Consider the following 26,400-nt stretch of genomic DNA (forward strand, 5'->3'; position numbering starts at 1 on the left):
TGATTTATATGTATCTCTCAGCCCATGAATTTTTTATCCTTGAGCATACAATGTTAGTAACATCCTAGTTTTACCTTTGAGGAGATTTTTTTCTGATACTCAGAAGCCCTTGTTTGTATTTTCTGGCATTCCTGGCTCAGCATCCTTTCAGGCTAGAAGTGTGGAGGAACAGAAAGGAAAAGAGGAAGGACAGTTGCATGAAAAACAAGTCTTCTCCTTCCCCTCATCACAGTCCAGGAATCTTTTCTGGCCTGAGCCTCCTCTCAACCCACATTAATTTCTCCCCAAGTGCCTCCTTCATAATTACACGGTAGAATCTAATCTACTTGCTCTGCCTTCTGCACGTGCCTGTGTGTGAAAGCGACTGAGGGACGGGAGGAAGAAGATGAGAATATTTTAAAATTTTATGATCATAACTAAAAGTATTCTTTACTTTTAGTAAAGTAAACTGTGTTCCCCCACGGTTTCTGAGAAAAAAAATAACTCATCTCCAGTGTAACAACAGCCTTGAGAAGTGATTGGCTAAGGGATCTGCTCTTGTGAACACCTCCTCTTCTATTAAGGCTGAATGAGGCAAATCCACTTGGAGGAAATGGTCACAAAAGCAGGCAACACAGTCAGAGACAGCCCCTGCTCTTATGGGCCTCACAGGAAGATCAACTTACACAGCTGTAGCATATATGCAGAAGGCCCAAGTCAGTCCCATGCAGGATCCCTGGTTGTTGGACCAATCTTTATGAGCCCCTATGACTCTAGGTTAGTTGATTCTGTGGGTTTTCTTGTGGTGTTTTTGACACCACGTGGTCCTACAATCCTTCCTTCCTCTCTTCTGCAGAATGTGTGATCTTATTTTTTAGATTTCATAATTATTTCTAAAAATTTTAATATCCTGGATGCTGGTAAATGAACTGCTTTCAAGAACTTAACTCCTTACTATTATGGGTAAAATACAATAACTCCCCTCCAAAAAATGTACATTCTAATATGTAATAGAGTTACAGGCCTTTTCCAGGACTACTAAGACAGAATACATATATACATATAGACATGCACATTTCAGATTAGTGAATGATGGCACTGTTTCCCTTGCTTTGTCTGTTGCCCTTCAGAATTATGCTTGGGATGCTATCTGAGCCATCACTGAGATGCCAGCAGACAGGAGTGAACTTGGCTCCTGTGTGTCCTTTCTCTTCTTCCAGCAGTCAAGTACATATCTTTCAGAAATTACAGAAACCTCTCAAGCATATAATTTGTGGCTTCCAGTGAGTTTGAACTTCATGCTTGAAGAGATACACAAATAACTGATTTAATTCATGCACCTGTATCTGGACTTTTTCCAGACATATTGAAACGGATTACGACTTCGGAGTTTCTCTAATACATACTGCAGCAAGACATCAGAAAGGCACTGACTGGCATATCAGGGCAGGAAAGAGAGCACTGTGTTCCACAAGTGCTATGATAGACATCTGTGTCCCGCCCTAGAGAGAGAAACAGCATTTCCAGGCTCCCAAGGCCAAGCCCTTTGGCTTCAGAGATGTTCAATTTTCTCATTACAAACACTATGGTACCCAAAGGAATTCCTGTCGGCTTTCTAATTATTTTCTCAGTTTGAAATAAGACCTTGTCTTTAATATGAGAGAGATTTTTGTCATGGGATTGTTTTCAGCATCAACGCAACAATTCAGAGAAAAAGTTTACAGGAGAACAACCACAAAGACTCAAGAAAGCAGGGAGGTGTTGATATATATATATATATATATATGTATGTATGTATGTATGTATGTATGTATGTATGTATGTATGTATATGTATATGTATGTGTGTATCTCCCAAGTGATTAGCAAAATATACCGTGCTGCCGTCCGGTGCCATCCTCTTCAGAGGGACAGATTTTTAAAGCGAAAATAAAAGAAAGCATTACTCTCACTTCTTGTTTCAATGGGAGTATTTTCTTAATTACTATTCAGAAGGTCACTTCCTCGCTGCACTAGTCAAATCATCCCAAAGGAGCACTGAGTTTAGCGCTTTCTATTTGCTTTCTTTCTAACTGCTTTTAACTAGCACACGTGAAGAAGATATTTAGATGCAATGCTGGAAACAGCATTTTGCACGTTCATCATGAACAGTTGGTGCAAAATTTAATTCACAGAGAATAGATATGGCAGGTCTGGGAGGAGAGGTAAAGATCCCCCAGAAATAGAAAACCATAGCTATCATTCATGCAGGTGTGTATTGTACAATGAGCACACCCTCTGCACACCCCACCCTCTGCCTGCTTGGCCCTTGCCTCTCCCATTAGTCCCCTTTCTTCCTCTAGATGCTTTTACTTCCAATTTCCCAACACATATGCATACATGCTTTTGTGTAACTACATAAAATATTTTATCTCCGCAAATGAAAGAAAATGTACAATATCTGTCTTCCTGAGACTAGATTATTTGTTTATTACTATCTGTGTCCATTATATGTGTTCATTATTTTGAAAACAATATAACTTTGTTCTTCCTTATGGCTAAAAAACTCCACTGTGTATCCATACAGTTCCTTCGTCCATTCATTCTCTGTTAGTGGACATCTAGTCTGGGTTGCATATCTTAGGTATGGTAAGTAATGCTGCATTACTGATGTGCAGGCACCTCTAGGATAGGTTGACTTTGAGCCTTTTGGTTAAATATCAAGGAGAAGGAGTGGGATAACTAAATATATGGTAGATTTAATTTTAGTTTTGTGAACAATGCATATAATGACTCCATACTGAATGAATGACTTTACATTTCTAGCAACAATGTATGAGGATCCATATGTCCATATGACAGAGAAGGTTAATTTTGTTTATCTTTTCAGCTGTTTGATCCCACAGCCTCCATTCCATTCTATCTGGCATGTCATAAGTCCCAATGTCATAGGACAGATAGGTCCAAAGTTGTTGACCTCATGGCTGAAAAGAAACAAAGTGCCAGAGAACATGGTACAAGCCACAAAGACACATCCCAAATGACCCGCTTCCTTCTGTCAGGTATTATTTCCTTAGATTTTTCACAACTACACAAGATAAGACTTTGGAAGAATCACTTCACATCTCGACCATTTAACCATTTAAATAGGAAGAATAGTTAGGATCAAATAATATCACAAAGGACTGGAGAGCAATGAGCCCAGACCTCACAGGTTAATACCTTGTAATTCTGTTCAGTTCCAGGTCAGATTATTTGCATTTGTTCTCTGCATGACATTATTCCTAAGTCAACAACTAGCTCTATAATCTCCTGTAAAATTATTCAGTAAGTTTTCCCAATCACTCACAGGATTCTGCTTCATTATTACATTCTGATGATCTTAAGAGCATTCCTACACATGGCTTGTAAATGTATCCTATTTTTAATTCAGAAATTCAACAAAATGGTGCTGAAAACCTTTAATATAAATGTCACTAGAACTCAAGAAACCCATATACTAAATATTACAGAACTTGAAAAGAAAATTATGATACTTTCCCCTCCTGTTCACTGAGAAACAAAATTATTCATGTCCAAACCACTGGATGGATGTTTCTAGAAATAAATAAGTTAATAAATCCTCAGATTACCTATAGGTCTGTGTAGTTTTTCTTCTTTTCCTTGTGTTGAACCTGATTAATAATGAGGACCATGCTAATATAATCTCCAGCCCGAAGAAATATAGTAATAATTCTATAAGCATCAGTGTCACGGTGTGAGGGGAGGATAGTAATGGAAAGGTAGGGGTGTATTCCTATGACTTCAGCATAATTTCTCTAAGTTGGAACCCAGCTGACCCACGCTGAGTATGAAATCTTGAGATTAGTTCAAAATTTGACCCCATATATCAATCTCTTGTTTTCCTAAGGCAAACATCATAATGTATGAAAAGTTTTCATTTTTTCAAAAGTTCTTTACACCAGGAATGATTATGGAACCATGTCCATGTGCACTTTTTCTAATCAGTTATCAGGGATTGTTATTGTTGATGAATATCTTTACATTTATTTACCTGCAACATTCTTGTTCCATGTTATTTCTTGGCTTACTGTTTTGGTCAATTCTTAATGAGTCTCTTTGAAAATTTTTTTCTTTCATCAAATCAGTAATACTTTAATTGACAAATAGTTCTGTTTTGCTCAGCTCTCTAGAAATCTAGTCTTTTATGATGCTACATAAATATATCAATTACTAACTTACAGAATTATAAGATTTAAACAAATAAAAAACACTGTGTAAAACACATAAAATTGTTATTTCTATGAAATTAAAGTTGAAATAGGCACCTTGTGCTTCGTCTATAGATAATTATTTGATGACTTTTATGAATAATATTCATAGTCTTCTGTCTTAGTGTCTCTTGATGGTTTTAGCCAAGTGATGACAATGGAATCCAATTTTGTCCTGGAATTAGAGCTACTCCAAGAAATAACACCTGAAGAAACCTAAATATTAAGCCTTTTCAAGCTTTCAATGTGGAGTGAGTCTTAAGTATTCCAAACTTTCACTGTTCAATTGAGACATGTGTTTCTCACGGATTTGGTTAGTTATTTTTCCTCAATATGAAGGTCAAAGAATGCACATATCCCACCAATATCTATGAATGTATCCTTAAGGACTCTTTATCCATTTCTCTTAAAACCTTAAGGAAGTAATATTCCTGTAATTCTCTCACCCTGTCCATTTTTAGACCATTCCATCATTTCCTGTTATCCTTCAGTGGTTGTGTGGAAAAGAATAAACTGTAAATGTCTCTACTGAAAGGAGAAAAACTGATGAGAGAAAAATGAGATCATCAAAACTATAGAGACAAAAAGCAGAACAGCACAATCGGGGCCAGCAAGGGAATGAATACTGAGACTGACTTGGCAAAATGCTAAAATCAATTTCCGGTGGCAGGTGTCAACTTGTGCATTCAGGATCCATATACGAGAATGAGAAAGGCTATGTCTGATGCAAATAGAGGTCAGAGGTACACTAGAAGTTCATGCACAAATAGGATATCAATACCAACCAGGACTATAACAACCCTGGCAAGACCTCCTTTAGGATTGCAACTGACAGACTTACGTGAAGGGTCCCTGTGATGATGAAAAACATTAGCAAGTGCAGTGCACTACATCCAGACACATTTTCATCCGTTTCAAATGTGCACTCTGCATGAAGAATCTTAATTATTTACATTTTACTGTGCCCAGCACAATCTTAGTACATTAAATAATATTGGTTATGGATAGATGAAGATTCACGTTATTGTTTTCACTCTATGCTATTTCTATCTTAAGTGGCAGATGCAACTTTATTGCAACAATACTTCAGATAAAAATTGGATGCATTATGTCTTGGTTTTGTATAGAATATAGAAAAGTTTCTTTACAAATAAGGAAGTAAAATCACATAAAAATCAAGCACGATAAACCAGATCATATATAGCTATCCAAAAGTAAATTCAAAATGCCAGTTTTTTTCATGATTCATCACTGGATGTAACTTTGATGACTATTGCCATCATATGGAAGAGAACATATATGCTTAGGGGCAAGAAGGAGCCTTACAGTCCAGTGCTTATCTCACATTCCCAAAATCTAAGGTTCAAATCCCAGAACCACCACAAGCAGCAATAAAAAGCCTTTTGTTCCCTAAGCGTGATATGTATTATGTAACCCAGATACCCCATAAACCTGAGAAATACGTGTGTACAAAACTATTCAGCAAAAAAATGTAAGAGATCCTGATGAGCTCTTGCCTAGACTGGAACAGATTTCAGCTCATCAGCCACATTCTTGTCTTTAATCCAATGGTGGTCTTAATTATTGATTGTATTTCAAAATAGAGAAATGGCAAAATTAGAAGACCACCATGGTACTAAGAATTAGTTATGGGACAGTCACATAAATCTTGGCTGCATTTGGCAACAAGACACCATCAATCTCACACTAAATAAAGATAGCTCTCCTAGGTCACGTACACTGCTCTCCTTCATAAGAGGGAGCAGCTGCTCATTTTATCAGGCAGAAGAGATTGGAACCTTTTCCATGTATCTATTTCTACCTATTTAGGTGTGTTTGTAAATATAATTATACTTTCTGACAAGACAAGTTTGGTTACTTGGACCATTTGGAAGACAAGAAAGTTTAGAATCATGGGACAAATAAAACAGCCTCTTGGCAGAGAGATTGGGTCTACCTTTTGTAAGAGCTATATATTGAATAATTTATATTTATGGATTCTAACACACATTAAAGTTACTATATCATTTGTCATTTAAAAACAGTTCTAATACTATTTTTATAAAAACTAGAACTTAAGATCAAGGCAAAAACACTGGTTACATCATAAAAGAAATAAACTCAGGTTGGCAACATGACTCAGCCATTAAGACCATGCATTGTTTTTGCAGAAGATCTGAGTTTGGTTCCCAGTTCCCACATTAAGGATCTCATGATATCCTATAGTTTCAGCTCCAGGAGATTCACTTCTTTGTCTGGCATCCACAGGTTCCTTCATTGTGTGCACTTACTCTTACAAGGAGAGGGGGGCTCTTTGTCCCGTCTGCCCGGCTACCTTACACCCAAAATAACCACACAGAAACTGTATTCATTAAAATGCTGCTTGGCAGATTAGCTCTAGTTTCTTATTGGCTAATTCTTACATCTTAATTTAACCCATTTCTATTAATCTGTGTATCGCCACTTGACTGTGGCTTACTGGCAAGATTCTAACCAGTGTCTGTCTCAGGCAGAAGATCCATAGCATCTCCCACTCTGCCCTTCTTCCCAGCATTCAGTTCTGTCTTCTCTGCCTACCTAAGTTCTGCCCTATCAGGTCCAAAGCAATTTCTTTATTTATTACCCAATGAAAGCAACACATGAACAGAACTTACAAACAGATACATACTTGTATACATTATTAAAAATAACATAAACCTAAAAAAAAAAAAAAAAACGGAAGCTTTCATTGATAGAATGCTGGCAAAGACCTGTAGTCCAGCACTAAGAAAGGAGAAGAAAGGAGATGATGAGTTAAGCTAGCTTGGGCTATGCAGTGAGTGACAGCTTGTTTTAAAAAAGATGTTTGGATGAATGCAAATAGTGCTATGGGAGCTCCCATACTGTGCTGAACCCTTCATACCGGTAAAGATTTTATTTGAATTTTGAAACAGAACTTTGAAGCCAGTATTGACACAGTGACCACACACGGGTGAAGCAAGTTTTAGAGAACTTGCCTCCTTTGCTTTCTGATCCATCCTGCTGTTACATGGCCAAATCCAGGTCTGCTACTCAGTAAGTTAGTATTCTTGAACACCAAATGGTTCTCTTATTATCAAATTGGGCACAGAACATGAACATATGTTATTCCTTGGTTTTCTTTCTTTTCGCTCCCCACCCAGTATGTTCATTTACATAAGCAATCTAGAGATTGGTTAAATACTGAGCAATCCCAAGCTCCTCTGGGTGAGTTGACGAAGCTACCAGGATCCATTTGTCATTCATATGATTTTTTTTCTAAAACCACTTGTGAAGCTGGGTAATATCCCCAGATGGAAGTCATTAAAGCTTTATCTATATGCATATGCGACATCTTGCTTTTCAAAATCGTTTAGACTTTCCTTTTTTCATTACAGAAACTAATTGATGTATATATGTGAAATAACTAATTAAAATGAGTGTAAAGCAGTTTTATCAAATATAAAACATGCTATAAAATGCTAATAAAACTATAAAAGTATATAGAAAATTCTTTCAATTGCAAAATTAACTTCAGAGGGGAGACAGATATAATTTATCTTTATCCTTCAAAACGTCCAAATAAATGACTTATTTGGCATCCAAAAGCTTTATGATATAATCCAATCAAAATCAGAATAAGTGTCTTTCCTTGTAGTGCAAACCGAATAAGATTTCAACGATAACCTTTCTAGTTATACATTAAATTTTCAAACCATGAAATAATTTGATTATGAGTAAATTAATGTAAGTGAGGGCTGGGCAAGGTGTCTAACAACAGAATCTTCCACCTTGTCATGCTAAACGGGTAGTGGCTGGGGTGGGATTTTAAAAGTGAAGAGAAAAAATTCTACTTATGAGTGCATTTAAATGAGGTTAGGAACTGGATCCAACTGAAAAAGAATCAAAGGACCCAAACTCAGAGGAAGGTCAGTGCTCATAACCAGGCAGCCTGGACGGTAGCTACAAACTGAAGTTTCAAAAAAAATAACACCCATATGCTAAATATTCTCAAAGGCCGACTGACGACGTAGAATGAGGTTGCTTATTTAGAGCCAGCATTATCTTGAGGTCTCTCAAGCAGCCTGAATAAGAACTTCTTGCCTTCTTTATGTGTTTAAATAATTACATAAAAGACTTATCATTCTTATGATGAGCAAGTAAAATTTTCCAAATACAATAAACCCATCAACCCAAAACCTAAGGATGTCATCAGATAACTACTTAAAAGTATAGCAGATGATTTCCTACTTTGCTGAAACTTGATGTTCTCACCAATTTATTTGCTATATTCCTTGATTTATGACTTATTGTTTTGTACTGCTTCCTTATCTGATATTATTTTTACTTGCTAGCTCTACCTATAAATTAACCAACCCATTTCTGATAGTCTGAGTATTGCCACATGCCTTGTGGTTTACTGGTAATGCCCTAGCATCTCACTCCTCTAGTGCCACTGACATCTCTCCTGTCTCCACCTTCTTTCTGCCTATATCTCTGCTTGGATTTCCTGCCTAGCTATATTCTGCCTTGCCGTAGGCCATAGCAGCTTCTTTATCAGCCAATGGTAATAAAACATATTCACAGCACACAGAGGGGTATTCCACATGAGGAGACATCTAACTATCACTGGGCTTTAAAATCTAGTATTGCATTGGTAAGCTGTCCCTGTGTTCTGCTCAGGAGAATGTCAATACTGCAAGCCTAGGAGACACATTTCTCAATAAGGTGATAGCTATTTTGTATTTCTTTGTATATAATCTCTATAACCATTTTATAAGACAAGATCAAAGATTATGATATAAAGTATCAGTTTCTAAAATTGATAGAGTAAATTGTTTTTTATATTTTATATGTAAATTTTATAAATTAGACAGTCCAAACACTATTGAATAACTCTAGTCAAATTTCTTACTATGAGATAAAATTGAGATCTGGGATATATAGGGACCTAAGTAACTAAAAAATAAAATCAGAACTGTCTTGTTTCCCTCTTTATCTTTAATATTGTGACTTTGTCATTTGTATATTATCTGTTTCACACTAGCACTACAGATGGAGAAACTTTAAACTTATGTGGCATTCTTTACAGGATAATTAATAATAAGAGTTCTTGGATTTCCATTGCCTTTACCCTTTCAACTAAGAAGAAATTTGGACACTAAAGAGAATATTTCAACATAACAATACATTATTGTTCCACTTACCAGTAGATGAGAAAGTCCATTTTAATGTTTCTGAGCTCAGAAACCAAGTCAAAAAAGATGTTGCCAATATTTTTCCAAATGATTTAGGTACCCACGAAATATTTTTCACACCACTGCTTCAATTTGGGGATTATATCTTGCTGTATCTGGTCTTCTGCTGCAACCAGAACCATCCAGTAACGATTTGCTGTGTCTGCACCCACCATCCCTGACCCACTGGGAACATGGCTTCCTTTGAGATTCAAAGAGAGATGAGAAGTCTCCTAATTTGAAGTCCTGTGTTCATTTTGTTCACATCCCACAGTGCTTGGCTATGGAAGTTTAATGGAAAGTTTCTTGTGTAACCTAACCTCTGTAGCACCCCAAAGCAGAACTCAGAAGCCACCATGAAATATCTCAACTCAACTACATTGTACTTTCTTGAGTCTGCCTAGTGCTCTAAAAGTCTGTCCTATAATTCATGGTTTAGTTCCTTTCTTTCCTACATGGCGTAAATAATAAACTGTCATTGTGACACATAGAAAATAGGTGTATGGAAGTAGTTTTAGTCACAAGACCAGAGAAAACTGTTCCTCTTATTTTTCTCTAACTGGTATGCTTTGTGCACTGGGAAATTTCAAATGTCAGTCTCATTGGGCAAATGAATTTCCAAGTGCATACCAGCCAATTGCATTTATATGGCATCCTAAACACTAAAAAACTATAATGACAGAGAATAGATAGGTGATTCTCAGAGCTTTGAAATCGAGGTAGAGTTAAACTATAAAGAGGCACAATTGGGAGCTTAGCACATATTCTTATTTATGGTTATGATGGTACTTACATAAACCTAGATGGTAATTCTCCTTATCCTTCATCTTGTTTTCCATGCTTTCAGTTCCCTTTGATCAAGTATGTTCTCGAAACATTACATAGAAAATTCTAGAAATAGATAAGTTTAAAGTGGTGTTGTAAAGTTTTAATGTAATTATTCTTTTATTTTATTTTGTGACTCTTACTGCACATAATTTGAAATTGAAGTTTATTATAGGCATGGATACATAGAAAAAGAAACACTATGCACCTGGGTTCGTTTAAGGTGGAGATTTTAAAACACACACCTAACTCTTTCAGTATAGGCTTTCTAAAATATCTCTATGGGTATGAAGTTAACACTAGGGTGGGAATTGGAGCAGTAATTTTCATAAAGGAAAATGAAATGGATATGCCCTCAATAACAAGGAATTTATCTGACTAATCTATAATTCAGCAAAACTAAAGAAGCGAAGCAATCAGAAAAGTAGCCAAAATTCAATCCTTGTTTGTTTTGCAGTAGTAACACAAATAGCAGTGAATGTGGGAGTTGAGATTTGGCGGGTAAAGAAAAAAGATGACTCGTTGTTAATACTGTCCCTGCAGGAAAATCGTCAGTAATTGATCAACAGCCCATTTAAAATACATATCTCGGGTAGAGAAGAATACTTAAATAAGAGAAGTCAAGTTGAACATGGGTTTTCTTTTACCTCGCCAGCTTAAGGGTATTAATTATGACCTATAACCTTGGGGAAAGTCACCCGGCAGGTGCCATCAATAAACAAGATGAAGAAATCTCACACGTGAATCTGTAGGCAGAAAACTGTTCCTGAAGCTCACTGTGGAAGCAACAGCCATGGCCAGGTTCCTGGCCAGTATGTTACAAAATTCATTCAGCTGAAAGTATTTACTGAACACTTTGATACTTTAAAAAAAAAAAACTGTATGTATTCATCTTAAGTAATTTCCTGATTGAAGCATTTCCTCAGTGAGTGTACATTGCACACCCACAATGTAGAAGACAGCGCCAGGTGATATACACAACTACTTATTCCTTGGAGACAACCCAGGCTTGCCTATTAAACTCTAGGTGTCGGAAGGGAACAAATGATCCAAGTGTTCAAGCTGCTTGCTCATTCTTGCCCTGAATAGAAGTGATAAATTGAAATGCTGAACGTGGGTGTGAAGGATTCAGAGTGTAATGTCTGGTAGATTGGATTTTACACAGATGAAACTAGAGACTCCTTGCTATAATACAATATTTTTTCCTTAGGAAATATGCCCTAAACTTCACCAGCATTTCATTAACTGTGTTATAAATAATCTTTAAAAAGCCCCCATAATCCTTGCAACATGTCTCTACCAGAGACCTGCATCCTAGTTTTCCCGTTCCTCCCATTGTTGCAGTGCAGATAAATGAATTATGCTGGCTCAGAAGTTGGGGGAAATTACTTACCCAGATTCATTTACCTTCCAGGAAAAGGTACCTGTCAGAAACTACCCGCCATTTTTGAAAGGCTGTGCTTTCCATACTAATGTCCTTGTTTATAGAAACTTTGAGAGATGATTGAAGAAAGACCTTCCCATAGAGCCATTAATTAAGTCAAGGCCTCAAACTTTGGGTATGAAAAATAACTTTGATCAGTAGGTGGTGATCCGTCCATATAATCCCAGCCCTGAAGAAGATGAAACAGCAGCATTTCGAGTTGAGTGCCTGCTTGAGCTATGCACTGTGATACTGTTAAATAAGGTATATTAAGAAGCTATTGGAAACAGTTTCAGTTAGCCCTTCACGTCCTGTTAAAAAGTTCAATAAACTTAATGAATTAGTATAAGGTTAGTGGTATTCCAGGTATTATTTTTTGGCTCTTTTGGGAGCTGGGGAATGAGTTGCTGCCCTGTGAAGCTTCGATGGCAACTTTAGAAACAGCTGTTTCTCTAATGGCACTGCTTCGGAAGCAGGCACAACATGTCTTGCAAAGATTCCTTTTTTGCTCTCGCCCTTTAGTCCACAAACACCCACTTTTCTGTATTACATTCATTCTTTTTCAATTGAAGTTCATAATGTGTTTTCCACTCCTTACACTTAGCTGGTGAAAAGAGAAATGTCCTTAACTGATGAAAAGAGAAATATCTATTATGGTAGGAGCAATATATGGAAAGGAGTATATTTAACAGTTTGCACTTCAAAAGTCGTCTAGGAAAGACAAAAATAAACTCTAATAACAAATAGAATCCCAGGCCCATGGAGGAGGCCCTAGTATGTAATATTACAGGTGTGTGTCCACTCCTTCTTGCCTGAGTATAGACAGCATTTAGAACACCAGTATTTTCATATTCTAGACAGCAAAACCCCAGATGATTTTCTTTTAAAGATATCTCTGCAGAGAATGCTATTATTAAAAAAAAAAATCTAAAGAGAAGAGGGCACAGTGAGAAAGTTCCCATCTGAGATGAACCATTCCCCTGGCTAAATCAGAGTCCCATGATGAGGACCAGCAAAATTGCTTGCTGATTTTTTTCATTTTCAGCATATCATAAGAACATTAAAATGGTGAGCTTCCTTCCTGTGTTCCTTGTTTCTGTTTTGACAGTGATTCACAAATCAGCCTGGTTATCATTAGGATCAGTCTGTTCTCTCTAGAGGTGTTGCCTATTTCCTAAAGCAGTTCCTCTATGTAGTACGACTAGGCAGCAAGTGATGTTATCACTGCATCAGAAAATTGCCGCCCTCTCTGATACAGTTCTGCAGGTTGCTTTGCAGCCTTGGGATATGCACATGGCATCTCCAGTGGCTCAGAGCTTTGGATGTAAATTAATGAAGTTCCAGCCTTGACTTATCACAGTGGGCAAGTGCCTGTATTGCTTAAAGGCAAAGTCAGTAAGTCATTGTTTGTCCACATGCCCACTTCTTAAGGAAAGCTCATTTCTCACCTGTATCACATGTGTTTGACAATGCACAGGGGATGGTTTTAGCACTGTTTGAAAGAAAAGCACTAGAGATTGCTGAGTAAGACGGTTAAGTGCTTTATGCTTTATTTCAATTTAGCTCCTTGCCTTTTTTGGCACAACATCAAGGGCATTAATACTAGGATAACAGCTAATACACTACACAAACACAGGTAGATTGTAGAAATTTCTGATTCTATTGAAGGTAACAGGAATGCAACAGACTCTGTGACTCGGGCTTGGGCTCAGCTGTCTTGCCTGAGAATCTCCATCTGATAGATTCAGAGATCTATTAACTTTTGCATTTGATATCTTATAATAATCTCATTGCATATTTAAAATTAAGGAACAGATGTGCTTGCATTGTGGGAAAAAAAGTGGGAAAGAAGAAAGACCTATAGGAAGACAGAAAGGATGAAATATGTTTTTTTTTTACTCAAAATACCTCTTTCTTTTATTTCCCAAGACTCAAATATCCGGAGCTGATTAATTCTCAATTAATGATACATCGTGTCCGCATTCCTTAATATTTCCTCACTTCCCCACTTTCGTCAGTTTAACTCTAGGGAGTATGGTCATTCCTGGAGGATAACTTCTGGTTGACAACAGGTCGTTGGGTATGGTTTGTGCCTATTTCAGGATCTAGTAAAAAGTCCCTGCTCTGGGGGGAGGGGGGCTTCTTCAAGGAGGACAGCGGGCAGGAAGGAATAAGAGAAAAAGACAGGAGATAGGGACAAGAATGGAAGCAAAAGGAACAAGGGGAAAGGATATTTGCCCAAGAGGGACAAGGGACTGCCTCTGAATAGAGAGAAAACAGGTATGACCCATAGAAGAGACAAATGACAATTTATAGAAGGAAAAGAAAGAAACCTTGTGTTAGGATGAAGTGTTTAATTTTTATTGGGCATGTTGACTAGAGTAGTCAAAATGAGACTTTTGATTGCTGGACTTCAATACTGTGATTGCTGGACCTCAGTAGTCAGCCTAAGGAGGAGGAAGTAGCCCAATAAGGGAATAAAACTTAGTGGTTGGTTACCTATAGGAATGTAATACAATGGTCTTTAGCAAGGTTGAGTGAATGGAGGAGATAGGTCAAAGGCAAAACCTGTCAGCAACATGCTAGCCAGGTTTGGGCCTGTGTTTGCCATTCTCAGGCCTGTTAGAACCATGCAACCAATGTACCATCCTGTCTTTCTCTTGCTTATTTGAGAAACTCAACTAGATGATAATTCATTTTTCAAGACAGTACCTTTCTTTTAACTTTCTATGATACATGAATATCAAAGTCTTCATCTCAGGTTATCATTCATTTATTTATCTGTTTTTGAGCCATAGCTTGTTTTGCTTCTTGCCAGTTTTTCTTATCTAATGTTACTCCAACTACCTTTTGCCTCTGGGCTTTTATCTCTCTCTATTTCTGTATACCTTTCTTAATACTTCTTTCTCCATGATTTGCTGTGCATCTGGGTGGTTGGCCCCTGAGGTTCTCCTCTCTTTGTTCCCTTGTTCTTTTTCCTCATTTCTCCTTCTATCTATACCCTCTGCCTTCCAGCCCTGCCTATGCCCACTTCTACCTTGTTATTAGCAGTTCACCTCTTTATTAGGACCATCAGGCATTTTAGACGGTCACAGAAACACATCTTCACAGAGTTGAACAAATGCAGCGTAAACTAAAGCCACCCACCTGAAAATAATGTTCCCTAACACTTTTCAGTGTGGATGATGACATCCTCCGGGATGAAATAGGTGTAGGGGGAGAAGGGTTTGGAATCCAGATAACACAGTTCCTTGAAGGTGCTTGGGACTGTGCAGGAGATATTAACAATAGTGACAAATGACAATATGCCATACTTGTAGAGCACCATAAGCAATTCACCTGCAAAGGGACAAATGTAGTGAAGTTGGCCTGAGGAACAAAAGTGTCGGGGATGCGAACAAGAAAAATCCTTTTATAACAGTCTTCTTAATTCACATCATAATTTCCTACATTTTGACGTATTTACTGTGAGCTATCATAATCGTAGACTTTGTACAGATGCAATAATATTCATGAAATGGACTTGTTCAAATTAGTCTCAGTCAGTGTTATATTTGAAGTTATGTCGACATAAAGTCTCAAATGTTATTTGCAAACGCTATAAAAAGTGAGCTCCTGATTTTAGTGACCTTGTCTCCCACACAAATAAACTGAAGCTAGATAGAGATCTGAGTCTCAGCATAAGGAACTCAGATTCACAAGATGCTGTTACTTCTCTTATTTCTGAACTGTATTTAAAGGATTTCCTAGGACATTGTAGGTAGATTACTTACAATGCTAATTAGTTTTAAATGTTAAAAGAAGCAGGTAACTGACAGTGACTTAGTAATATACAGAATGTAAATCAAGAAGCATATAATGAGAAGCAAGAGTATTTTCTCTGATATTTAAATAACATCTCAAAATATTGCATTTTTCTTTTTTTAATTACTAGAAATAATGCCTCAAAGCATCTTTTTTTTTTTTTTGGTGAGATTTGCTTTTTCAGACAAAGGGAAATTTTATGGTCTATTGTCCCCAAATTCAATTTAAGGGGCAGCAATTCTCAGACATGCAGGAAGAAAGGAAAGAAAGCAAAGAAAAGTAAAGGAAAGAGAGAAGTAAGTAAGTAAGTGGGAGTTGGAAGAAGCAATCACTAAGAGGCATAAAAACCTAACAGCACTTTAGTTGGCAATATCAAGTGTCTGGGAAGATGGTTTTATGGCAAGTGCGACAAGACCTGAGGGAATAGCATGTGATGGAAAAATATCTGTGGCCATTGTATCAATTTTTCAAGATGGTCCATAAAACTTTATCTCAGCAGTGAGCAAAGAGAAATACAGACTAGAGTTCTTGCTGTCAAACAGTCATTAATGGTTCTGTTTGTTTTCAGACCAGCTACAGGGACATTTGCTCATTCTATTTGTGATGTTCATTTTTCTGGTTAAAAAAAAAATGGGACCGCTAAAATATTTAAGTAAAATGTTCTATTTACTTTAAATATTGTTAGAGTAGTCTTTGGTTTTAGGCATACAGTTTTAACTTAACCCCCGCATTAATTCCTTTCTTATTGCTGAAACAAAATACCCAGCCAAAAGATATGTAAGGAAGGAAAATTATTTTACTAAGCACAGTTATATGGAGAGGCTTAGGAGTCTCTTTATTTATAAATTATAGATTTCACTTTAATGTGTTAAAACTGCTGTTATAGAATGAAGTGTGAAGATTGGTCTGAAATAGACGTAGGAAAGAGAGCTGCCCTGTTTACCTCCTGTTTCTGGCCCATGATTGTCATCGAAAGAAATTGAAGAAATATGAATGATAAGAATAAAAAATAAAATGTAAAAGCAGCATCCTGTCTCCTTCACTACTTCCTCAACATACATGCAGATCAATGAAACAGACCAACCTTCATTCAAAAGTAAGAATAAGCCTCCATGTGTGATTTATTTGGGAGATGGCTGGCGACCCCCACAACAAACCAAAAAAAATAAAATGTCACACACTAGAAAAGTTTCTGGACTCAAAGTCCACACCTCTAAATGTTTAGTTACCCACTGAAATAGTAGCCACATGGCAACAAGTGAAGATACATCATTCACCTCCCATACAGGATTCTAATTTCCTTCTATTTGCATGGTTAAACTTCATGCTCTTGTTCCAGCTATCACAGGTGCTGGATAAGATGAAGCCTAGGGCCTTACACATAGTAGGGAAGCTCTCATCTGCTAAACTGCATCTATATCTTGGCCCCAATTCTCACAATCACTTGCTCAATTTTATTTCATACTCTGTCCTTCTCTTACCCTTTATTCCCTTGCTCTTCTGCTTGTGGCATCAATGCACACCCATACCATTTACACACCCATACACATTTGTCAGGATTCCAAAAATATTCTACAGCATCTCACCTCCATGTTATTTTCCAAAGTGCAAGCCTGATCAAATTATATAGATGCCTGCTTTTTGCTTATTTTTTGTACGAAAATTGTCACCATTGATGCCAATATGAAGTCGTTCTACGTATAGAGATTTTTTTTTTTAAATCAGTTACTGTTTTTGTTTCCAGTCTCCCAAGTAGAACCTGGTTCTACTTGAAACATTTTTAACTTACTTGCCTTGGTCTATCCCTCTGAGCTAAAAGTCTGGATAATTGTGAAAAACAGGAATACTCATTTTAATTTTAAAATTAATGGTGTTAAAATTAGGCAGTGACTAGCAAATCCCAAGATAAAAATATCTCAATGCCTCTCTTGAATTAGTTATGTCTTACTATAGTTATAGTACAGAGGGAATTAGTTATAGTCTCAGGAGAACAGGGGAGCACCATTTAAAATATTTGTTCATATAATCACTTTGATCCAATCATCAGACAAACTTTAGTATTTAATATTTGATTCCCTCCAACAAAAAAAAATAAGTTTAAACTAAATTCTTCTTTTAAAATAAAAATTATTTCTTGTTTATAGGTAGTTGTAAATTTTATAGAGAAAAAATAAATATTTATGTTATCTTGAACACAGTTAAGTGTGGAATGGGAAGTGGCTTCTATATTGTAGATATTAAAGGAGGGATGTTTTAGTTTTGTTTGTTTTTGCTTTTCCTCCTTAGGCTATTTGTCTGGGGCTAGTTGGTGGTTTGTTTGGCTGTGTAATGTATTCCTGTTGCTGCTTTATTATTGATTTGGGGTGGGGAGGCTGTTTTAGATAAGCCCACCTCTGAAGCCCTGACTGCTGCCTTGAACTCACTTTCTAACATTTAAACCTCCTGCCTGCACCTCTAGGGTGTTATGACTATACACTGGGAGGCTTTCATACAAAAAGAAATATTCATAAATCCATCAAAAATCAAGTTCTTTAAATATTACCCACAGTTCCATCAAATCTATTGATAAAAAATAGGTTCATTAAATATAAGCTGCCTAAGCCTTCTTGCCTTTATATTATTGACGGTTAGCAGAAAATGAAAGTGAGCACATGAAAGGTTGTCATGTGGTGAATGGAATTTTATAGTAAAAGAAAGCATTAATTGGGAAACAGAACAATAAAAGGATAAAATAGTACATAATAATAAAATTTAAAAACAATAAATTAGAAACTCAAAAAGAACCCTGTATGACAAACTACATTTCAATTGTATCTAGATGTCGTAAGCCTAGATTGTTTAAACAACCTAATTTAAAGTAACAGATTATCAGAATAGATTAAAAATTCTTTGGAATAGATTTTTCTATCCTTCATAAGAAGGTGTCTATCAGGAACGATGAAGTGTTTCTTACAAAGAACAAAAAGATGGACCTTTTTTTTCTGATACAATCCATTAGTTTGTTTCTTTTTATTAAGGAACTGAAGCCACAGAATTTTTTGAGAAATGTTTGTTAATTTAGCTAAAGCAGCTTTCTTTAGTAGAAAGTAACACCTAATAGGGGGAGGCATCTGTCAATCAGGAGCATCGACTAAAACAATATATAGAGAATATAGTTTCTGTGGGATTATTCAGGTCTGGGCGACCAGGAAACAAAAGCACAGTCTCTGATTACAGTATTTCTTTGTCTTTAGATGAAAAAGCACAAAGTGTAATAACTAGATTTCATGAGATAGCACTCTCTAAGATGTAGCCACCATTAACAATTTCTTGCTTTTGTTATGGAAGCCTTTGGATGGTGCAGAAAGAAAATGATAGACATAAAGAAATGTGAAAGACATATCTCATAACTCTATAACCAGTACGCAATGGTAGGCCAGTGATTCGGGCATCTATACTGCTCGTTCATTTGCATACCCAAATGCTCTAAGGATTCTTTTTTATTACTGTTAGATATTTCTGAAAAGCTAATTCCTTGTACAATCATTCTGTCTTCATGCTGTTAAATCTCTCTAATGTGATGAGAATTTGTATTTAGAATTTTTCTGACACAGTTATTACCTGATAGCACAAAATATTCAGAGAGAGTAAGGGGAAGTAGTCAGCAAAGAGAGAATGCAAGCAGCCTTAGAGGGTCTACACAGCATGAAAACAGAACAGGGGCAAACGTGGCTTGGTGCTGTAGGAACTCTAACACTCACAGCCCATAGTCTGTAAGATACCAGCCCACTTGGGCGTGGCCTCTTATACTATAAAAATTGATGTAAAATGTTCTCTCTTCCAGTTGTTGAATTTGGTTCCTGTTCCCCGTTTGTGTAGAGGACTGTGATCTGAGTCTACCCCTAAATAAATAACCCTTTATGATACTCAATTCTGAGCTAGTGTGGGACTTCTTTTTAGCATCCATCTTCAGCTTTGTGTCTCACAAGCGAGGCACTTCTCATTTTTCCCTTCAGCCTCATCTGATGTTTCTATTCAAGACCAGCAGGTCATTATTTCATTAAAGGATTCAATGGAGTTTTACTTCACAGCAAGCCTTTAGATGCTTTCAGTGAGATGTTTGATCTGGTTAGCCACTATTTAATTTGGTCTGATAGTTCACTATCAAAGACAGAATTCATCCATTCATTTGTCAAAGTCATGCTTGTGGTCCCATTGTCCCAGATCATTCTAGTAAACATTCATATAGCACAAGTGTGCTTAGCTGTCCCACGTATGATAATTTTTTACCATATTATTTAGCTGAATGGGTAACTAGAAATACAGTAGCTATGTTACACTATTTCCATCGCTCACCTTTATTCTTGGGCATCAGCTACTGGCTTCCATGACTGAAGAGAAGAAGAATATCCTTAGAAGACCTCACACGGTCATTAGGAGAGTTATGAAAAGATTTTGGCACCAAAGAGTCTTTCAAGGATCTGAGTGACTCTCAGCATGTAGTCTAGGAAAGATGGTTTCATCTTCTTATGACTAAGATTAGTTACTCTGGAGTGGCAGTGCCATTTTGAGTCAAATAGATCTAACAAGTGATACATGCCTCAGGATCTGTCAAGGGTAATAACGTCCCAATCCTGGGTGATGTCCATTTCCAAACTTTGGTTGGTTTCTGACCTTACTTTAAAGACAAAGCGTATTTTGCATCATCAAAGGAAGCATGAGATTAAAGCTGAAAAACCACTTTACTTCCTTATTATACTTTTAGTGTAAAGTTTTTTTAAAAAAAAACATTTTATTTAAAGTAATTTTGAAAGAAGGATAATGCAAGATTGTTTGATTTATTATAGATGAGGAGAGAACAGCTTGAGGATGCAGTAGAGTGCATATCTATAACAATTTCAGAGATTGAAGGACTTTGCATTTGGCCCTTATGGTATAAGTTTTATGAAAGTTTTAATGTGAAATAAAAAAGTAACACAAATAAAAATTTGCTATCAGGATAAGATGGGACAGAATAAAAGATATAGATCCATAACTGTAAACTACTTAGCGACAAGTAGGATACATAAAAATTACAGAAGCTAGATCAGGGGAAAATAGAAAGCAAGGAATTTTATTGAATTGTTTGCCCAGAAGCAATATACAAATGGAAACACATTTTCTAATTGGCAATAAGGGCAATGCAATGTCTTTTTTCCAGAACTTTGGTTCCTATTGCAAGAGGAAAATAAAAACAGAATTTGCTAGTTTAATGTTTTCCCTCTTCTTCTGGCTACGTATGGCCTCATAGGCTACCCATACAATGACAATGAAACAAGGCAATGTGAGGTAAAGAATGAACTCCTAATCGTTCCCACATGAACCAACTGTAGGCAGGATCCCAGTAAAGACGAAAGCAAAGAGAATTCCATTAAATAATTTACTCTTTTTAATTTTTTATTTAAAATAGATTTTTCTCTCACACAACACATCCTGACCACAGTTTCCCCTCCTTCTCGCTTTCCACACGTCCCCTCTCCCTACTTAAGATATCCCAACCCAGATACAGGAAAATGTGCCCAAAGCTTCAAAGGTCATTTTCTCATAAGGAGGAAATAGAAAGCATTCAGTAAATTGCATGATGATTCAAGGAAACACTTACAGAAGCATGTACTACATCTGTGACATTCAAAACATTGAGTACTAGGGAAAAAAATTCTCGGTTTTAGGAGTGGAATAGTTAATCCTTATTTTGAGTTTTATATGTGAACTTCTAATGTGAAGGACTATGCAAGTGTTTATTGTAACAAAACTGATAAAAAGAAATGAATTTATAGAGTATGTGCCTTATGATCAGGCAGTGAACAGTTCAGTCAGAGATGGCTCTATCAGAAGTTTGAGCTGTTGGATACCCACGATCCTGATCACTATGAGAGCTCCCTGCTGCTCTCCCTCAGAGTCCCAACATTCGGTGTAATGAAGACCTCACCCAGTCTGCTGCTGCTCATTGGCTTCTTCATCTACTCTTGAGATTTCACCCCACAGTCCTTCTTCAGTTTGAACAGACTTGGCTTAATAACCTGTGAACTTAGTTTTATTATTCTCTCTTTCTCATTGTGACAGTGTTGGTGATATAAGGTCATTGACAGAACTTATTACAGTTGACTGATCTTTCAGCTGATGGATACAGATGGATCTTGGATGGTTAAAAAAAAAGAATTTGATTTTTAAGATAAGAACGACATAAGAAATGAACACCAAAGCCTAAAAATTACTATGTAATTACTTGGGAGATGACTCATTGTTACTCAAGCCCTGAAATCATGAGAAATTTTAGATCCCATAGAAAGGAAAGCTTGGGATGTGAACCTGGAATCCCAGAGCTGAGAGGCAGACACAGGAAGATCTCTTAACTTGCTGATTAGCTAGCCAATCTTCCTACTGGGTGAGCTACAGGTGCACTGTGAGATTCTATTTTAAAATTAAGTCAAACAACAAAGGAAGATACTTGGTGTTTATCTCTGACACACAGACACACACTCACATGCACACACACACACACACTCCAAACTACTTTTAGAAACATTTATATAAACGCCGAATTATTTTAATTTTGACCTCAATTTATCCTTGCCTTGCAGGAAAAGTTCTTTCTTCTTATTTCATCATTAATAATTTTAGCTGAACAGGTAGTCCCAGGGCGTTTACATTTTTTAGCCTCTGTTAAGCAGTTCTGACCTGAATAGTCTGGGATAAAGTCAATGGAGTCAAATAATTCTCTCATGAGATTTTTGAGATCTCCCCTTTAAGACTGTAACAAGCTAAAACAGTCTCTGGATCTTCATAAAAGTATTAAAGATGTTCAAGGAACTTGGATATCTTCTTTCTCCAGAAATCTGTGGAACAGAGAAAACATTAACCAGATTGCAGACTGGACACTCTAGAGGTGGATGCCTTTAGTTAAATTGGGTAGGACCTTGACGTTGGGACTGAGTGATTAAATGAAAGAAGTTCAGTGTGTTATTTCTCATTTAGGGGTGAGAAATCCAACATACTGTGGACAAGACACACAGCACCAGAGGGCATGAAGAAAGCAAGTAGTATTATCTTTGCATGCTAGATGATACTTGTTTCAGAAGACAAGCAATATTATTTTTGTAAGGTAGATGATAACTTTTTCAAGTGAAGATTTTTTTCAAAAATTAATCATTTCTATCCCACTTCCTACTATTGACTTAATATTGACATAGACATATGAATTAGTTAGTACAGAGATTGTTGGAAAGAGAAATAATAGAAATAATAATCTTGTTTAGAGATTGTTACTTGTATGTTTTTCTTAGTATGGGAACTCTTCTCACAATCTCGATAGGCATCATTGAGCTTTCTCTGAAGAGCACCACTGAGCCAAAATAATTCATTTTTCATGAAATCTGTCATACTTTTTGAGTTTCTAAATTATAACACTAAACGAGATGTCATATATTTTTGAGTAGCCAAATTTTTATTCCCAAGAAATTTAAAATTGCTGTTACTCTTATGTACTCATGTGAAAATATGTAAGGGTAATAATATATAAAATCTAGGTTCCTGCTAGGTGGTTTTTTCCATCTCTCAGAATAGCTAGCATAGATAATAATCACTGTAGCCACAAACATAGGTTTATATTGAAATGTTTCAGACATAGAAACAATTATTTAAATTATAACATCCAGAATACTTAGGTACAGTAAGAATATATTGCTGCTCTTATATTTTAACAATTGTCTTTAAAACAAACTTAAAAAATAATAAAAATGTGTATATTGTCATGCATTTGTTACTATTCTCCAAAAAGTCTATATTGTAGTCTTGGAAGCCTAGACACAGTCTTAATGAAAATGAAGTTAGTTAAGATTAAACTATTCCAAACAATGATGTTCTCCTTTTTATCAGAAAATTTTTATTAATGTTTGAAGTATAAGAAATGGTGTTGATTATGTACATAGTTTTGTTTTTAACATCCAAAGCAAGAAGGCATACCTAAAGGTCACAGGCTATACAGAAACAGGAATGATAAGCCCTGTTTATGAAAAACACAGCATCTCACAAAAGCTAAGATGACAAGAATCTGGGTGTATTTTCTATATTTTTTCTGGAAAAAAAATGTTTAAACCAAACAACAAAGAGCTACCTATCACTTTTTCTGTGCCTTTCACCTGCAGGGGCTTAAGCTGGAAAATCCCCAGCAGTGAGTTCAGGGTTGGAAAGGGCTTGCTCTCTGAAAACACTCTTATATTACCAAATATTTACTCTAAAAAGTACAGCTAAGGTTTGGGAGATTTTTCACAACCATTTCTTTTACTCTTGGAGATTGAATACAATTGCATAATTTTTCCCTTTGCTTTCCTTTCTCGAAACCCATCCAAACACTCCTCATTGCTCTCTTTTAGTTTCCAGGCCTCTTTATTTCATTAATCATTTTTATGTACATATAAATATAAAGAATATGTACACACACATATAATGTTACTTGTGTATATATGTTTTCATGACTGACTTAAGTCTAGGCCTCCAAACCTATGGAAACCCGAGTTTCTGTGCTTGCGAATCACTTAGTGTGTATACTTTGCCATAATCTTCTTAGCGAATGACTAAACCCATGTCCTGATACAGTTGTTCTTTCTCCAAGCCCTTCAAACTGTTGTAAAGATATATTTCAATCTGTCCTCACTTTCCTTCTCCTACAGAATTGCACAAATCCTAATGGGAGCTCTGTTGATACATTGTTCTTGAAAAATACCTGTTTTAAAGAACTACAGGTAACTAGGGAATGCCGAGAGTGAGAGAAATAGCTGTCCTCAGGGAAGAGCACACAAATTAGGTATTCAGTACCAAATGATCATCTCTGAAAACATTCTGTACACTGAGCGAGTTATATTTAGAAATATATATATATATTTACATACATATATGCATGCATTAATAGCGTAGAAAAAAGAGGCTATGACTTGGAAAGAGAACAATGGGAGTTTTGGTAGGAAGCAAGATAAGGGAATAATCTCAAAAATTAAAAAAAAATATTATTATCATGTAGCCAAAAAAAATCTTTGCTTTGTTTCATGTTTAGAAAGACTTTTAAATACAGTGTAGTCAGCTATCAGATGTTGCTCTTGTTAAAGGTACTGAAAAATGTTGCTCAATTTCTCATTCATTCTTAGTGATGTTTTCAAAATTCTGCCATGGCTTGTGTCTGCTCTCCTAGACAAAAATTGGTCATATTCTTATTGATTTGGGGCAATCTGGCTATTACCTGCCTTCATATCGCTATTTTTTATACTTGGATTTTTTTGAACCTGCAGTTGTGGGTATGTATTTGTCAACAAATGCAGGGAGGTTTCAGTCATTTCTTCACACATGGTCTCTGCACACACATCCTTACTTGGGGAAGCCCAGTTACACATGTGTGAAGATGCTCTCTTCTTTCACAAAAGTATACTATCTCTAATGCGTTCTCTTCATCTAGCACCTTTTGCCTCATTTTGTTTCACGTAGTCACTATTAATCGATCGGTTCCCTCCATTTTATAGTTATTATTCACTTGTTTCTTTATATTTCTACTAAATGTCAAATACTGCTGATTTTAACTGATTTGGGCAGCAGGCATTTTGCTTTCCTACAAATCTTCCTCATCTTTGCTCTGGACTAAACATAAACTTCCTGGACACTTTTGATGTGTTTTAAGTTGTGAAGCTGATGATGTGTATGACATTCTAGGAGTCACAGTTGAGTCAAGGACATTCTCGGCATTGTCCTTACTGCTGCAGAGATCAGGATGTTTCACTGTTAGCATACAGACACAAGGTTCTTTATGCAGCCCTCCTTGTGTGGCAGTGAGGTAGTACACTTCTGAGGCTCTCAGCTCATGACTTCTCAGTCTTACAGATTCCTCACAAACACACAGATTGACACTAGGGTGAACTCAAATCTGATGGTCTCTGGAATTTTCTCTGTGGCTCTATTTTCTTCTGGCATCTTGTTATCAATATTAAGTTCCTAGTATTCTTCAAGCTTGCGGTACCATCTCCTCAACCCAGTGCCATAGATTTTGTCTAGAATTTACCACCTGATTTTATGAATTGCAAACTCTATCAAAACACTATGCTGGGAAATTTTAGGACTTAGTTCTCCTGTTTTAAATGAAATTGTGACCCTGGTGCTGAAGTTACCAAATACTTCAGGCATGAGACTTGGAGAAGTTGAGCTGTATCTGACCAAGAGGCTGCTTCCCTGAAGATTACCTCTCAGAGTACTGAAAGGTGCTATGAAAACTGACAAGGGAGAAAAAAATCAATAGTCCTACCAACCTGGAAAGTTTATAAGCCACAACAATTACTGATCTGACAAAATATTCCCAATGGTGCAATTGCAGCAATAACTGCTAATATTAATATCTTGGGGTTAACCATCAGTTTTCCATTTGAACTTAAAACCCACTTAATTAGAGGGGATTTATGGCTGGTTATGTAAACCAGGCCAACAACTGATAGATGCAAAGGCAATAACCTAGAGAAATAAATCTACTGCTGCCTTTTTATTACGTGATAAAATTTGTAGCGGCATTCTAAATATTTATCCTTATACCAACAGATAAACGTAGTTCTCACCTTTCATAACAGAAACATCTTTCTTCAATTGATATAGAATATTACAGAGATTCCAAACTGATCAAAATTCAGATAACAAGTCAGCTAAGCATGGGACGTTCAATCCCAACTGGCACATATGCAACACAGCCCCTCTATACAAGACTTGTGCAAGATCACAGAAGGGTGGGAAAGATTGTAAGAGTCAGAGGACCAGAACATCAGCTGCAGGGTAGCAGCTTCTAGACATGTCAGATAAGCTTCATCCATGAAATCCCAAAAATAAGGACAATCATAGTGAGC

Source organism: Chionomys nivalis, chromosome 20 (assembly GCF_950005125.1).
Source record: "Chionomys nivalis chromosome 20, mChiNiv1.1, whole genome shotgun sequence".
In the NCBI taxonomy this organism is placed as follows: Eukaryota; Metazoa; Chordata; class Mammalia; order Rodentia; family Cricetidae; genus Chionomys; species Chionomys nivalis.